Raw genomic sequence first — 16468 nt, forward strand, 5'->3', positions numbered from 1 at the left:
ATATCCCAACACAAGACATCTTCAGAAGGAGAAAATTGGAAAAGAAAATAGCAAATTTTCCAATATATACTTGCAACACAATAAAACCTCTCTGAAATTTAAGACACAGGAGCTTTTAAGTTGCATTTTTATATTGCTCCGCTGGCAGAAGAGTGATGGCAAATAATGTGAACACTGTCCTCCTTGGCTCAAGCCAGCCAGATTACCCTGCCATTACCATTTTCTTATGGTAATATCATGTTTCGGCACGCCTTCCATTGTTAAAGTGTAGCCGAGTTGGAGTTCTGAGGAACGGATGAGACTCTGAAACACACAATATACAAATTTACCACCAACTCAGCAGCTGGCCCATACTATAAAAATAGGACATAAATAAATCTGCTGATTTATTTATCTCTTAGTATTTAGTGTCTCTGATTTTTATTATTAGGAACTGTTTTAGAGTGCTGGTGGTGCAGAAGATTACAAAGGACTAGTACCAGCTGACCGACGGGGTGGGGAGGGGGTGCCTGTGAAGCACTCTGGTTGGGCTGATCCAAGAATGGCTCCAGGCAAGCCAGCTTATTGAGGACTCCCGGTAGGCTGGGACAAGCTGAGAATAACTGGGTGGATTGAGTCAGGCTGCTGAAGGGAACATGGGGAGTGGGTCAGATCAGGCTGCTGAAGGGATCATAAGAGAGTGGGTCTGCCTGTGGGAACATTTTGCAGAGGTGGAGTCAAAATGAAGGGGTGCTTCCTATGACTGAAGTAGACTGCAGCCAACTGGAAAGAACCAAGGCATTTGCAATGAAAAACAGGCAACAAAGCCCACCTTTCAGGTGAACATAAAAGATCCTATGGCACTATTCCAAGAAGAGTAGAGAAGTTCTCCATGGCCAACATTTATCCCCCAACCAATATCACTAAAAAAAATATATTATTTGGTCATTTATTTCATTGCTGTTTGTGGGACTTAGCTGTGTGAAAACTGACTGCATCTTTTCCCTACATTACAACAGTGTCAACACTTCAAAATTACTTCATTGGCTGTGAAGCGCTGAGGGACATCCTATGGTCGTGAAAGGTGCTATACAAATGCAAGTTCTTTTTCTTTCTAGCACAATTAAAGCTTTAGCTAAGTACTCCTAAACGCAAATCTAGTGGCCCAAGTACAAGAATTGCTGACACACCAAGGTCAGCAATATACTATCTAAAACTGATCAGATTTACTGTGGAACCACGTCATTTGAAATTTAGAACTGTTGGTTCTCTTTAGAAGGTATGAAAATGTTTCCGATTGCAGGAGAGTGTTGTGAGTTTTACACAAATAAACTACCAGTTACATAATTTTACTGTTCCAATAATGTTTGATTTGGCAAATATTTAAAGGAATGCTTTACATATCATGTGATGTCTTCTAAACTACCATCCCTCATTGCATCACATCACATCTTCTATTTCCAGCTTCAGTACACTGCACTGTATCTAATTCACTCAGTATCTTTGCTTAATGGCAGTAATTTGATAAACAGGATAATTTTAACAGGGAGTCTAAATTATTGGGTTTCAACTGTACCTGCAATTTGAAAGGTGTTTCCTAGCTCTTGTGTGCAGTGAAGGGATTGGCTTGAAAGCACCAGAGCAGCAAAAGGTCCCACATAATTGCCTTTTATAATATAAACTGAGCAGCCCTGTAAATGGGAAGTAAACAGGCAAAGTGAATCATTAAAAGGTGCCAGCGCAAGTATGTGAGGTCGTAAAAGTTTTGCATCTAATGCACATCCGCAGTATCACACCTTTCAAAGAGGTCACTCGGAGTGTGGCCTCAGAAGCATCACATATCTCCATCACCCATTAACTAAAGGCAAAGCAATTTAAGATCTCTATTCACTACACATGTTTTGACGAACATTTTCTCTCTTCACTCAGGTCAGTATCTATTTATAAATAATGCAAGACGTGTTATTTATTGCTAAAAATGCCTACATGCTGGGATGTGGGGCTTAAGTTGGAAATTTCACCTCAGTCTTGGGTGTTAGAGATTTCCAGCTGTAGTGGAGAGAAAGCAAGAGAGGGGCGGGGGGGGAGGGGGGGGGGGGGGGAGGGCGAAGAGAAGGAGAGGGGCTTCTACAAGTGTCCAAAACATCACACAATTCTCTAAATGTGGCCTAATCAATGTCCTGTACAGATTTAGCACAACTGCCTTCTTTTATATTCAAAGTTCCCATCTCATCTGCCTTTTTATATGGCTTTTTCACCCTAAATTTCTCTGTTCCCACACTCCATTGAAAAATTTATTGTACATTTCCATTCCCTGTTCTTTTTCCCCAAAATATTAGTGATATTGAACTGCAGTTCCCACATGCAGCAAGTAGGTAACGTAATGAACATCCATTCATGTGGCATGAAGACTGGCGGGTAACAAAGAGAAATAGTTATGGATTCCATAAGCCTTAAAAAGTAGAGAACAGTTAAAGAAAGAGTAGGGCTAATTAGAGCTGAAAAAGGAAATCTTCCTATGGAGGGCGATGGAATGGCAGAGAAACTAAAATGAAACATTTATCTCAGTTTTCACATTAGAGTGTCATAGTGGGAAAGAAAGAACTTAAGGTAGAATTAACACAATCAGGATAATTATAGAGAAAAAAAGTAGTCCTGAAAAAAATTGGAGGAACTCAAAAGTGGAAAAAGTCTCCAGGTCCTGATGGCATGCATTCTAAAATACCGAAGGAAGTTAGAGAGGAAATAGCAGAGGCTCCAACTCCAACTACCTGGAGCCAGGAACTCAGCAGGTGGGTAGATAATCACGTGGGAAACCTGAAAGTCAAGTGAGCATGTTGGAATCTGCGATCATAACTAAATTGAAGGCACTTAATTTTACTTCTGGGTTTCACATCTCCAAGCTGCACAGCGGGCATACTGCGCACCCGCATGGCGAGATCTGAACTCCACAATTTAAAGGGCTAATTCAAAAATGGATTTTGGTGGAGAAAGGAGGAAGTGAAAATGTGGATTCAAAGACAGCAAGGGCAGCACCCAGGTTCACAGATGCTTCACTTGAAATGTTGCGCGGCACAGTGAGAACCAGGAGGGAAGTCACCAACCCAAGTAAACAGAGGAAGAAACCTGGTTCTGCCACCATGGTTCTGGAGGTGGCAGAAGAAGTGAGCAGCAGCAGCAGCACAGTGCCCAGGTCTTGGCTGCAGTGCAGGAAGCATTTTAAATGACCTAACCAGGTCAGGAAAAGTGAGTACCATTTGCTGATTCACCCATATCCTGTGTTGTGCAACAACCCCCCGGACCCCTTCTCACTCTGTGTTGGCAAGCCTACTCCATCACATCACTCGGACGGGTTGCACCTCAACAGATCCGGGACTAATATCCTCGCAGGGGGGTTTGCTACTGCTGTTGGGGAGGGTTTAAACTAGAGTGGCAGGGGGATGGGAACCTGAGCGGGGAGTCAGAAGAGAGTAAAGTTGAAAGCAGCAAGAGAGGGGAGGACCCAGGGGAAATTTACAATACAAATAGTTGTTCAAGAACAAGTGAAAGGGAAAAGCATGGAGCAGCAGAAAGAAAATGTACTTTAGGCAATAGAGATAGGCATTTCATAAGGTCCCACATAAGAGACTGTTAGCTAAGACAGAAGCCCACGGAATCGAGGGAAAAGTACGGACTTGGTTAGGAAGCTGGCTGAGCGAAAGGCGACAGAGAGTAGGGATAATGGGTAGATACTCGCATTGGCAGGATGTGACTAGTGGAGTCCCGCAGGGATCTGCCTTGGGCCTCAATTATTCACAATATTTATTAACGACTTAGATGAAGGCATAGAAAGTCTCATATCTAAGTTTGCCGATGACACAAAGATTGGTGGCATTGTAAGCAGTGTCGATGAAAACATAAAATTACAAAGGGATATTGATAGATTAGGTGAATGGGCAAAACTGTGGCAAATGGAATTCAATGTAGAAAAATGTGAGGTCATCCACTTTGGACCAAAAAAGGATAGAACAGGGTACTTTCTAAATGGTAAAAAGTTAAAAACAGTGGATGTCCAAAGGGACTTAAGGATTCAGGTACATAGATGATTGAAGTGTCATGAACAGGTACAGAAAATAATCAATAAGGCTAATGAAATGCTGGCCTTTATATCTAGAGGACTAGAGTACAAGGGGGCAGAAGTTATGCTGCAGCTATACAAAACCCTGGTTAGACTGCACCTGGAGTACTGTGAGCAGTTCTGGGCACCGCACCTTCGGAAGGACATACTGGCCTTGGAGGGAGTGCAGGGTAGGTTTACTAGAATGACACCCGGACTTCAAGGGTTACGTTACGAGGAGAGATTACATAAATTGGGGTTGTATTCTCTAGAGTTTTGAAGGTTAAGGGGTGATCTGATCGAAGTTTATAAGATATTAAGGGGAACAGATAGGGTAGATAGAGAGAAATATTTCCGCTGGTTGGGGATTCTGGAACTAGGGGGCACAGTCTAAAAATTAGAGCCAGACCTCTCAGGAGTGAGATTAGAAAACACTTCTACACACAAAGGGTTGTAGAAGTTTGGAACTCTCTTCCGCAAACGGCAATTGATGCTAGCTCAATTGCTAATTTTAAATCTGAGATAGATAGCTTTTTGCCAACCAAAGGTATTAAGGGATCTGGGCCAAAGGCGGGTATATCGAGTTAGATCACAGATCAGCCATGATCTTATCAAATGGCATAGCAGGCTTGAGGGGCTGAATGGCCTACTCCTGTTCCTATGTTCTCCTCACACCCACTTAAGTTTCAGTATCAACCATCCTTCACTTTCTATGCCCTTCCTCACCTCCCCATTTATGCACCCACCAGTGCCACTCACCCCAAACCTGATGCATCTGTCTGATAGTCACCCTCTGATGCATCTGTTTCATTGTCAGACTCAACCAAACCAATGCAGCCATCAGGTGAATACGTAATCTTACGTAGAATGTACATCACAGAAACAGACCATTCGACCAAACAGTTCCATGCTGGTGTTCATGCTCCAAGAAGGAGGAGGCACACAAGCTTCCTCCCTCCCTACTTCATCTAACCCTATCAGCATATCCTTCTATTCCTTTCCCCGTCATGCGTTTATTTTGCTTCTCCTTAAATGCATATATGTTAGTCGTCTCAACTACTCCTTGTGGTAGCGACTTCCACATTCTAACCACTCTCTGGGTAAAGAGGTTTCTCCTCAATTCCCTATTGGATTTATTGGTGACTACCTAATATTTATGGCCCCTAGTTCTGGTCTCCCCCGCAAGTGGAAACATCGGGCTGTAAACTGGGCCACGTCGCACCTGTTTTGTAAGAGCTATGCGGTCTCCTAAGGACCCAAAATGGCATCTGGAATGTGCGTACATGCTTCTAGCGTGATATGCACCGGATGCCATCTTAGTAAAGGCGTTTGCGCACATGCAGGTAACTAACGCCAGCAGCATGTACAGTAGGGAGAATATGCGTTAGATCAGTGTACAACGCTAATTTAAAGGGACAGACACGATTTTGGAACTCAATGCTCCAGCCAATTCACTGTCTTAACCTCACGCAGCTGAACAGGTCGTAAACAGCATGGAGGGCCCCCCCCCACCAGCGCTATATAAAGGGATCATGCAGGATATACAAGTTAGTTGCTGGATTATTGCTTCTGGCTGCTAATGCATTTGTACCTGTTTTTGGAGCTCTCCTCTACTTGAATACTAGGACTAGGGGACATAGCCTAAAAATTGGAGCCAGGCCTTGCAGGAGTGAAGTTAGGAAACGCTTCCACACGCAAAGGGTGGTAGAAGTTTGGAATGCTCTTCTGCGAACGGCAGTTAATGCTAGCTCAATTGTTAATTTTAAATCTGAGATTGAAAGACTTTTGTTAACCAAAGGTATTAAGGGACATGGGGCTACGGCGGGTATATGGGGTTAGGTCACAGATCAACCACGATCTCACTGAATGGCAGAACAGCCCCGAGGGGCTAAATGGCCTACTCCTGTTCCTATCTTCCTACGTTCATACATTAAAGTTTTAATACTCTACAGGGAGTGGGCTGGCTAGCTATCAGGCAACAGCAAAGGCAGTGGCAGAGTGGCAGGGGTGGGACAGGAATGCTGTCATCCTGAGAGAGGACAACAGGTTCATGTTCCATGGTGCCACTGCCACTTGCTGCCCCCTGTTATGCACCACCTTCTCCTGCAAGAAAGCAGGACGTTTGTTGGTGAGTGTCCTGCAGGATGGCTGGGTGATGTGCCTATCATGGTTGACTAGCTGCCAGTGTGTGTACCCTGTGAGTTGTGGGTGTGCGGCTTGCAACGGTGGTAACGTGTAAGGGTGAGAGAAAGCATCTGAATGGAAGAGTTGAGTACTGGTGGAAAGAGTTTGTTGGTACGTGAGTGACGGGGAGAGTAGTGCGTGGAGCAGTGGATGCGGCTGGTAGGAGATGCCACTTGACAACTGACCTCACTCACCTTGACCACTCGTGTCAAAGCATTGAACTTCTTCCTGCATCCATGTTAGTGGTGCTATACAGCTGGCAATGACTTTGTCCCCTACTGCCTCGAGCGTATGTCTGGAGGGTCTCTTTACCCACCTTGCAGATATAGGATGCCCCCCCTACTGTCCACCTCTTGCACCAAGGCCTCTAATGCATCGGCAGAGAACCTTGGTGCACGCTCTCTCGCAGGCCTGGTACAAACTCAGATCGGCAGATTGGTGAGGTCTGGCCTGCAGATTGGAGGATGTGGGATTTAGTAGTGCGCAACCTTTATTCAATGTTTTAACATAACTCATCAGTTTGTAAACATAGGGATGGAACCTGCACCTGTGTTTTACGTGTGCGATGTCTGATCTCCGTTCAGACTCCGTGTGCACCAATATCTTATATTTTGCAAAGAGGTGCAGGCTGCCTTTAAGAGGTGCTAGTCCCTCGCGAGATATCGAGGGCCCCCCCCCCACCTTTGCTGGTGAGCTGTCACTCAACAGCGCAACTAGGCCTGGTGCTCGCAGATATCAGGTAAATGACCAGGCAGCACGAATCTCACAATAATATATAATAAAGTTTCAATACTCTACAGGGAGTGGGCTGGCTAGCTGACAGGCAACAGCAAAGGCAGTGGCAGGGGTGGGACAGGAATGCTGTCATCCTGAGAGAGGACAGCGGGTTCATGTTCCATGGTGCCACTGCCACTTGCTACCTCCTGTTATGCACCACCTTCTTCTGCAAGAAAGCAGGATGTGTGTCGGTGAGTGTCCTGCAGGATGGTTGGGTGATGTGCCTGTCATGGTTGACTAGCTGCCAGTGTGTGTGACCTGTGCGGCTTGCAACGGTGGTGATATGTAAGGGTGAGAGAAAGCATCTGAAAGAAAGAGTTGAGTACTCATGGAAGGAATTTGTTGGTATGTGGGTGATGGGGAGAGTAGTGCGTGGAGCAGTGGATGCGGCTGGTAGGAGATGCCACTTGACAATTGACCTCAATCGCCTCCGGTGATCACAAACCAGCTATCCAGTGATGGAGTGAAATCCCTTTCGATTTATCAACAGTCCTGGCTCATGTGGAGGTCCTCGGATTGCTAGTGTGTGCAATCAATTGCACCCTGCACCCGTGGAAAGCCAGCCAGAGTTGAAACCCACTGCCCTGTGAGTCTGGCTGATGTCATCGCGGGGGAAGTTGACATAGTTAGATGCCCAGGCAGACAAGCTATCAGTCACCTGTCATGTACACTTATGTGCACTCGACTGAGACACCCTGGCGATAACACCGTTGGCACCTTGGAAGGATCCGGAGGCAAAGAAACTGAAGGTTGTGTTGACTTTAACTGCGATGGGCAGTGCGTGGCCACCAAATCCAGCCAGGAGCAGCTCTTCATGAAAGAGGCTGCAGATGTCTGCGACCACTTGCCAACTCAATCTTAGCTTGCGTAGGCACTGCTCCTCAGAGAGGTCCAGGAAGCTCAGCCTCTGCCTGTAGACCCTCTCACGTGGGTAGTGCCTCCTGCGACCTCGGCCTCTCCATTGGTCCCCTCTCTGCTCTTCGCTAGGTCCTTGTTGCACACCTGTCTTGTGCAGCTGCAGATCCCAGAACTGCACAACATGCTTGCCGCAGATGGTGATGTGCCACCTCCTCAGATGTACTGTGGAATACATCCACTGAGCTCACCCCTCCCCACCACCCTGATGTTATCAGTTGAAAGGGCTCCAAAATGTAGGTAAATTTGTCTTAACCTAAGAATGCTCAGTCTTAACCTAAGAACTCCCAGCCAAACGTTTGTTTGAGAGAACAGAGTGCTCAGCTGCAATACCTCACCTTTAATTGAGATGCTTCAATCACTGGTTTAAAGGGCCAAATGAGCTTCGACTGCAACTCGCCTACGTTTCAATCGCGTGTTTCAGAAGCCACGGGAGACACGTTCAGCAGAGGTTAAACCCTTTTCTGTTGTAGAATTGACAAAGTTAAGTACCCAAAGTGTTTCAACTACCTGAACTGGCCCTCTAAATATCAGCCCACCAGCTTTAAGTGGGGATAGGACATCGGATTTCTGTTGTGCACACGCATCCTAATACGCCTGGGTTAAAACCGGAAGTGGGCGCGTTGGAGCCGGGATGCGGTCCTGCTCCAAAAAGCTGTACTTTAATCTCCCACCCGCCCGTTCTTAGGTCTGTGCATATTGTTGTCAACTTCTTCCCCATACTCATAATGGAAACTGCCTATATAAAGCAGTCACGCTGTAATTACACCCTCACTGCAGCACCACCGCTGGTGGAGGTGTATAATTACACTGTCAAAAGTTTACATGATATAAGCAGACATTGGGAGTTTATGATGTAATTATAAAAATAAGGACAGAACATATGTCTCTAAAATGGGTAATAAATTAGATCAGCACACCCTGGACCCATTGTTCCTTCGCCTGAAGACTATACAATTTCCCCATGCGAAGTGCCAGATTAATATTATAAATGATCTGAACTTGGGTACACCTGGTACACTATCAAAATTTGCAGACAATATAAAAATTGGGAGCATGGTTAACTGTGAAAAGGACTGTAAGTGACTTCAGGAGGACACAGACAAGTTGGTAGATTGCATTAAATTTTATCTGACCTCTATCTGCGCAGAGAAATGAATCATGTACAGCGATATATTTTAGGAGTACGAATAAGGAAAGGCCATACACACATGATAAAATTTTAAAGTAGTAGCAGAGCACACTTCAGAGTTTAGATATACAAATCTTGGGAAGACATGTTGCTAAAGTTACAAAATAACGATCTTGCATTTATATAGCACCATTTATGTCCTACGGGTGTCCTGAAGAACTTACCAGATTCTATAGTTTATAATTAGGGGTACAGAGTACAAAAGCAAAAAAGGTAATGCTAATCCTATATAAATTATTGCTTAGGATTCAATGAGAATATTACTTTAGGAAGGATATCAAGACCGTGGAGAGGGTGCAGAAGAGATTAACTAAGACGATACCAGGAATCAGAGCCTTTAGTTGCAAGGAGAGACTGAAACTCTGTTCAAGAAGATCCAAAAGAGGTGTTTAGAATTGGGAGGTTTCCAATAAAGTAAATCGTAAAAAACTATTTCCACTGGTCCATGAATCAGGTTAGGAAAGTTCTTTCCAACAGATTACTAGCAAATTTTGATATATTCTCTCTATGTCCATGTATAAATAATGTACGTTTAAGGGCAGTATATCAGATGTGGTTCAGTACCACACAACACAAAACCTGAACTAAACACAGAATTATCTTCCACAGAATCAAATCTGAATTTAGCACAATTCTGATAAAAAGAAATTTGAATGACTACTATCAAGTTCATACAGAAAAATGACATGACCACATGTACATGTTATAGAATCACTACTGTGTCCTACATTATGCAGCGACATTGCTGGAAACTACCAGCCAACCACACCTTCAATTAGAATTGATTTTTTTAAAACCCGTGTTTGTTAAAAACAACAGACAGGAAACCCGTGCCAAATTTTTGTTTTGTTCTACAATCATAGGAATTTATTTTATTATTTGAGACTCATTTCATGCCCAGTTTGATTTTAAAAGCAGATCTAGGAAGGTTTACAGCTGAGCAAAAAAATAATAACCAAACAACTAGCTTAGCTTTCAAACATTTGCACCCTTCCCTAGCCTTCACATGGTCCATCTCCAACTCTTCCCTTCCTCGACTTCTCTATCTCCATTTCGAGTGATAGGCTGTTAACCAATATCTACTTTCAGCCCACCAACTCAGACAGCTACCTTGATTACACTTCCTCCCACCCCGCTTCCTGGAAGGACTCTATTCCCTTCTCCCAGTTTCTCCGTCTCATCTATTCCGACGATGCCACCTTCCACACCAGAACTTTCGATATATCTTCTTTTTTCCTCAACCGAGGATTCCCCTCCGCTGTAGTTGACAGGGAAAACGACCACGTCCGTCCCATTTCTCAGTCTTCTGCCCTCACCTCTTTCCCCTCACCCCCAGAACCACGATAGGGTCCCCCTTGTCCTCACCTTCCACCCCAACCTCTACATTCAACGTATCATCCTTCGCCATGTCCAGCGTGATGCCACCATCAAATACATGGCACCTTCCCATGCAAACGCAGGAGATGCAACACCTGCACTTTTACCTCCTCCCTTCTCACCCTCCAGGGCCCCAAAAACTCCTTCCATGTGAAACAGTGATTTACTTGTACTTCTTTTAATTTAGTATACTATATTCACTGCTCACAATGTGGTCTCCTCTACATTGGGTAAACCAAACACAGATTGGGTGATCGCTTTGCTGAACACCTCCGCTCAGTCCGTAAGCGTAACCCTGACCTTCCGGTCACTTGCCATTTTAATTCCGTCCCACTCCCACTCTGACCTCTCTGTCCTCGACCTCCTACACCGTTCCAATGAAGTTCAACGGAAGCTCGAGGAACACCACCCCAACTTTCAATTAGGCACTTTACAACCTTCTGGACACAGTGATTTCAATCACTTCAGATCATAACCACTGCTCCCATTTTTTCGGAAAACAGGTGTTGGCAATGGTTCTGCTGTTGCCATTTATAGCTCCTCTAGACCCATCTTTTGTTTCTTTACTTGTCCCATTACCACCCTCCTTGTCTAGTACAATCACCCCTTTTGTCATTTAATCACTCCTGCCCTCTACCCTATCACAGACCTTCACTTTTGTTCTTTCCTCCACCCTTTTGCTTGGCTCTGTACTTGCTTAAAAACTGTTAAATCTTCAACTTCTTCCAGTTCTGATGAAAGGTCACTGATCTGAAATGTTAACTCTGTTTTTCTCCACAGATGCTGCCTGACTTGCTGAGTATTTCCAGCATTTTCTGTTTTTATTTCAAACATTTTTGGATTAGCCAGCTCACTGCTGTATTTCATTAAAATAAACTTTTATCCAATCAACTCTTTCCATGAGTTGTATTATCTTATAATGATGAGCAATGTTACTAGTTTACCTCAATTTTTGAAATATGACAGTAAGGGGAGTGGCCAGCAAAGGCGATTCAAGTGGTGATTGATTTGTGCATAAACATTATAGATCATCTGCTGATGTCACGTTAGTCTCACGAAGGTACTCTTAATTGAGGTTATTCTCTGTCGTTTGAACATACACCAGTCAATTAGAATTTGTCACATTTATGCCAAGAATGCAGATGTTAAACTTCCCTTTGTCTTCTGCGGTTAAGTCTTGCAGAAAAGTGATTAGATATCTGCATGAAATCGCAAAGACAAGTCCTCATCCCACAGCCTTAACACAAGTCTTCCTTTTGCTTTTTCGTAAAGGAAAACAATTAACAAAAAGACATACTTTCTTCAAGATGCCAACCATATTTTGCTGCAATTACAGCCATTAATTCATGTCAATTAACATGATTACAAAGAGTTACAAAGAATGTACAGCACAGAAACAGGCCATTCGGCCCAACAGGTCCATGGCTGGGGAGATCATGATACCTGCACTACAGAACTGGAGGTAGAAAAAGGAGGAGAAAGAGCAATGGGAGAAATGGATAAAAAATGGCACACTTAGACTAGCTGCCACAGCGACCACCCTTTTCGCTTCCCATTTCTCAATACTAGAAAGGCTGTTACTTAATGCTTCTGGTTTTCTTACTGTAAATACTTATGATTCGTAACTACAAACATTACAGAATAATCTGATCTTTCAAAGCAAAAGAAACTGAAGAAATACCCATTTGTAAAATAAGTACAGGACTACAAAATTACAAATTAGTTGGAGTTTTGTGACAAACTGGTTAAATTCCTATATAAACTGTAGAATTTTAACAATATCTGAAATGGTCCTTATTAGAAATCACTAGTAATTCTATTTTAATAATTTCATTAAATGTCAGATGAAGGAACACTAACTTTTGACTTTAGGGTTAAACAGGACATTTACAATTATTTGGTTTACAGGCTCCACAGATGAGAACATTTGAATTGCAAAACAGAAGCTTTTTTAATAAAACAATTGCTGAATACTAAATTTCCTGTTACAGTAGTGTGCTCTGTAATGTTATTCTTCAGCATGTTTCCAAGTGCTTTAGGAACTAATAGAATAAAGCAACTACAAAGTAATTCAATGGGAATATTTCTGATTGTATACTAAAATTGTATAATTTCATTTTATAAAACTACACTCAAATGAAAGTAACTATCAAGTGGATCCCTTGAAGAGTATAGAGATTGCCGGAGTAGAGTTAAGAGAGAAATCAGGAGGGCAAAAAGGGGACATGAGATTGCTTTGGCAGATAAGGCAAAGGAGAATCCAAAGAGCTTCTACAAATACATAAAGGGCAAAAGAGTAACTAGGGAGAGAGTAGGGCCTCTTAAGGATCAACAAGGTCATCTACGTGCGGAACCACAAGAGATGGGTGAGATCCTGAATGAATATTTCACATCGGTATTTACGGTTGAGAAAGGCATGGATGTTAGGGAACTTGGGGAAATAAATAGTGATGTCTTGAGGAGTGTACATATTACAGAGAGGGAGGTGCTGGAAGTCTTAACGCGCATCAAGGTAGATAAATCTCCGGGACCTGATGAAATGTATCCCAGGACGTTATGGGAGGTTAGGGAGGAAATTGCGGGTCCCCGAGCAAAGATATTTGAATCATCGACAGCTACAGGTGAGGTGCCTGAAGATTGGAGGGTAGCAAATGTTGTGCCTTTGTTTAAGAAGGGCGACAGGGAAAAGCCTGGGAACTACAGACCGGTGAGCCTGACATCTGTAGTGGGTAAGTTGTTAGAGGGTATTCTGAGGGACAGGATCTACAGGCATTTGGAGAGGCAGGGACTGATTAGGAACAGTCAGCATGGTTTTGTGAGAGGAAAATCATGTCTCACGAATTTGATTGAGTTTTTTGAAGGGGTAACCAAGAAGATAGATGAGGGCTGTGCAGTAGACGTGGTCTACATGGACTTCAGCAAAGCCTTTGACAAGGTACCGCATGGTAGGTTGTTACATAAGGTTAAATCTCACGGGATCCAATGTGAGGTAGCCAATTGGATACAAAATTGGCTTGACGACAGAAGACAGAGGGTGGTTGTAGAGGGTTGTGGAGGCCTGTGTCCAGCGGTGTGCCTCAGGGATCGGTGCTGGGTCCGCTGTTATGTTATTTATATTAATGATTTGGATGAGAATTTAGGAGGCATGGTTAGTAAGTTTGCGGATGACACCAAGATTGGTGGCACTGTGGACAGTGAAGAAGGTTATCTAGGATTGCAACGGGATCTTGATAAATTGGGCCAGTGGGCCGATGAATGGCAGATGGAGTTTAATTTAGATAAATGTGAGGTGATGCATTTTGGTAGATCGAATCAGGCCAGGACCTACTCCCATAATGGTAGGGCGTTGGGGAGAGTTATAGAACAAAGAGATCTAGGAGTACAGGTTCATAGCTCCTTGAAAGTGGAGTCACAGGTGGATAGGGTGGTGAAGAAGGCATTCGGCATGCTTGGTTTCATTGGTCAGAACATTGAATACAGGAGTTGGGATGTCTTGTTGAAGTTGTACAAGACATTAGTAAGGCCACACTTGGAATACTATGTACAGTTCTGGTCACCCTATTATAGAAAGGATATTATTAAACTAGAAAGAGTGCAGAAAAGATTTACTAGGATGCTGCCAGGACTTGATGGTTTGACTTATAGGGAGAGGTTAGATAGACTGGGACTTTTTTCCCTGGAGAGTAGGAGGTTAAGGGGTGATCTTATAGAAGTCTATAAAATAATGAGGGGCATAGATAAGGTCGATAGTCAAAATCTTTTCCCAAAGGTAGGGGAGTCTATAACGAGGGGGCATAGATTTAAGGTGAGAGGGGAGAGATACAAAAGGGTCCAGAGGGGCAATTTTTTCACTCAAAGGGTGGTGAGTGTCTGGAACGAGCTGCCAGAGGCAGTAGTAGAGGCGGGTACAATTTTGTCTTTTAAAAAGCATTTGGACAGTTACATGGGTAAGATGGGTATAGAGGGATATGGGCCAAGTGCAGGCAATTGGGACTAGCTTAGTGGTATAAACTGGGCGACATGGACATGTTGGGCCGAAGGGCCTGTTTCCATGTTGTAACTTCTATGATTCTAAGTTCTGAGGAATGATATTGCAGCCAGTCCCATTAACTGCTAACCTCAAATAATCTAATCTCTCAAAAATAGCATCTGTAACTCTAACACCCCATGATTTGAATCCATTCCCCTCTATACCCTCCTGTATCAGATACTGTCTAGTTCCCTTCAACATCGACTGCATTTGATAATTACCTTCGTTGGTCTCCACTATGCAGTTAATTTCAGTACATGCAAAAGAGTATCAAAATTCCAAAACAAGGAAAAACTGAAAATGCTGGAAATACATAGGTCTGTCTGCATCTATAGAGGATATAAAGCTGGGTTTAATGTTTCGGATGCATGCCCTTCTCTACAACCCTCAAATTCTGAAGGCTGCTATATACCTGAAACATTAATCTGTCTTTTTTCTTTACAAATGCTGACAGACTGCTGTGTATTTGTTGTTTATATTGCAATCTAACATGTGATAATGGAACTAATAGCACATCCTTGAGCACAGACTCCACAATTCTAGCTAACATTTTTCACTTCTTCTACTGCAACCTCATATGACCAATCTATTAAAAATTATTCACAGGTAACACTCTCCATTTTCTCATTGTCTTCTTAGATCATACAGCAAACACAAGTGAGTTTGCTAATACTGATTTGCGCTGACCATAACAACCTGGTTGATAATTTTACACACCAGTCTACCTTCCTTTCTTCCCCTGTGGTAATAGTCTGCATTCAGCACTTTCCAGTGGTAAAATGGGAATTCACATCCAAAACTCCATATACATTTTGGTACTCCAACATGTTGCACTACTACACAACTTCCCAGCTGACAGAGCTCCCAAATTCTCCAGGAATCATCACCATTCTTCTTTCATTCAAAATTTATCTCTGCATCCGCATAGACATTAAAATATATTCTTGCTCAGTTGAAAAAAAATTCAAATTTGTACATGAAATTCCATATTTCTGCCTTTTTGAAACAGAACTGCATGAAAGATAAGTTAAGAAATGCACTCTTATCTTCAATGCAATTTCTACACATTTGAAGACAGATTTTGAAAGTGTTCCATAGGCAATCTACAAATGGAAATCTTCTGATCAAACAAGTTTTCATGGTGTTACTTTGTGCATTTATACAAACACTCCCACGGTTACAAAAACAACTGTAACAATAAAATTTCATTTGCAGAAATTAATCTGCAAACAATGAGTAATCTATAACATAATTTTGCATTCACCCGCATTGCCTGGATGAGTGCAGCTCCAACACTCAAGAAGCTTGACACCATCCAGGACAAAGCAGCCCACTTGATTGGCACCCCATCCACCACCATAAACATTCACTCCCTTCACCACCGGCACACTGTGGCTGCAGTATGTACCCATCCACAGGATGCACTGCAGCAACTCGCCAAGGCTTCTTCGACAGCACCTCCCAAACCCGCGACCTCCACCACCTAGCAGGACAAGAGCGGCAGGCACATGGGAACAACACCATCTGCACGTTCCCCTCCAAGTCACACACCATCCCGACTTGGAAATATATCATCGTTCCTTCATCGTCGCTGGGTCAAAATCCTGGAACTCCCTTCCTAACAGCACTGTGGGAGAATCTTCATCACACGGACTGCAGCGGTTCAAGAAGGTGGCTCACCACCACCTTCTCAAGGGCAATTAGGGATGGGCAATAAATGCCGGCCTTGCCAGCGACGCCCACATCCCATGAACGGATTTTTAAAAAATTAGCTAACCTTTTCAGGTTTCTTTGAGTATTAGTCTCCACTATATTCTTCCATCATATGACAGTTGGCTCACAAATCTAACCCTAGTACATTCTGAAAATGTAATGCTTGGGCACTAAACCAGAGATTTATCACTACCTAATACATACT

General features: G+C 43.3%; 1 protein-coding gene across 3 annotated transcripts in view; it reads right to left on the bottom strand.

Moving 5' to 3' along the window:
• Window positions 1-16468, bottom strand: part of epc2 (enhancer of polycomb homolog 2 (Drosophila)) — a 64169-nt gene that overhangs the window by 30005 nt on the left and 17696 nt on the right. Inside the window, exon 2 of one of the 3 annotated variants that reach the window (XM_067987179.1) lies at window positions 1556-1670. The exons of the other annotated variants lie outside the window; for them this stretch is intronic. The gene's annotated coding sequence lies outside the window, so the exon portion shown is untranslated. The remainder of the gene's footprint in view (window positions 1-1555; window positions 1671-16468) is intronic. 3 annotated transcript variants of the gene reach the window in all.

The sequence above is a fragment of the Heptranchias perlo genome, chromosome 7 (genome assembly GCF_035084215.1).
Source record: "Heptranchias perlo isolate sHepPer1 chromosome 7, sHepPer1.hap1, whole genome shotgun sequence".
Lineage (NCBI taxonomy): Eukaryota > Metazoa > Chordata > Chondrichthyes > Hexanchiformes > Hexanchidae > Heptranchias > Heptranchias perlo.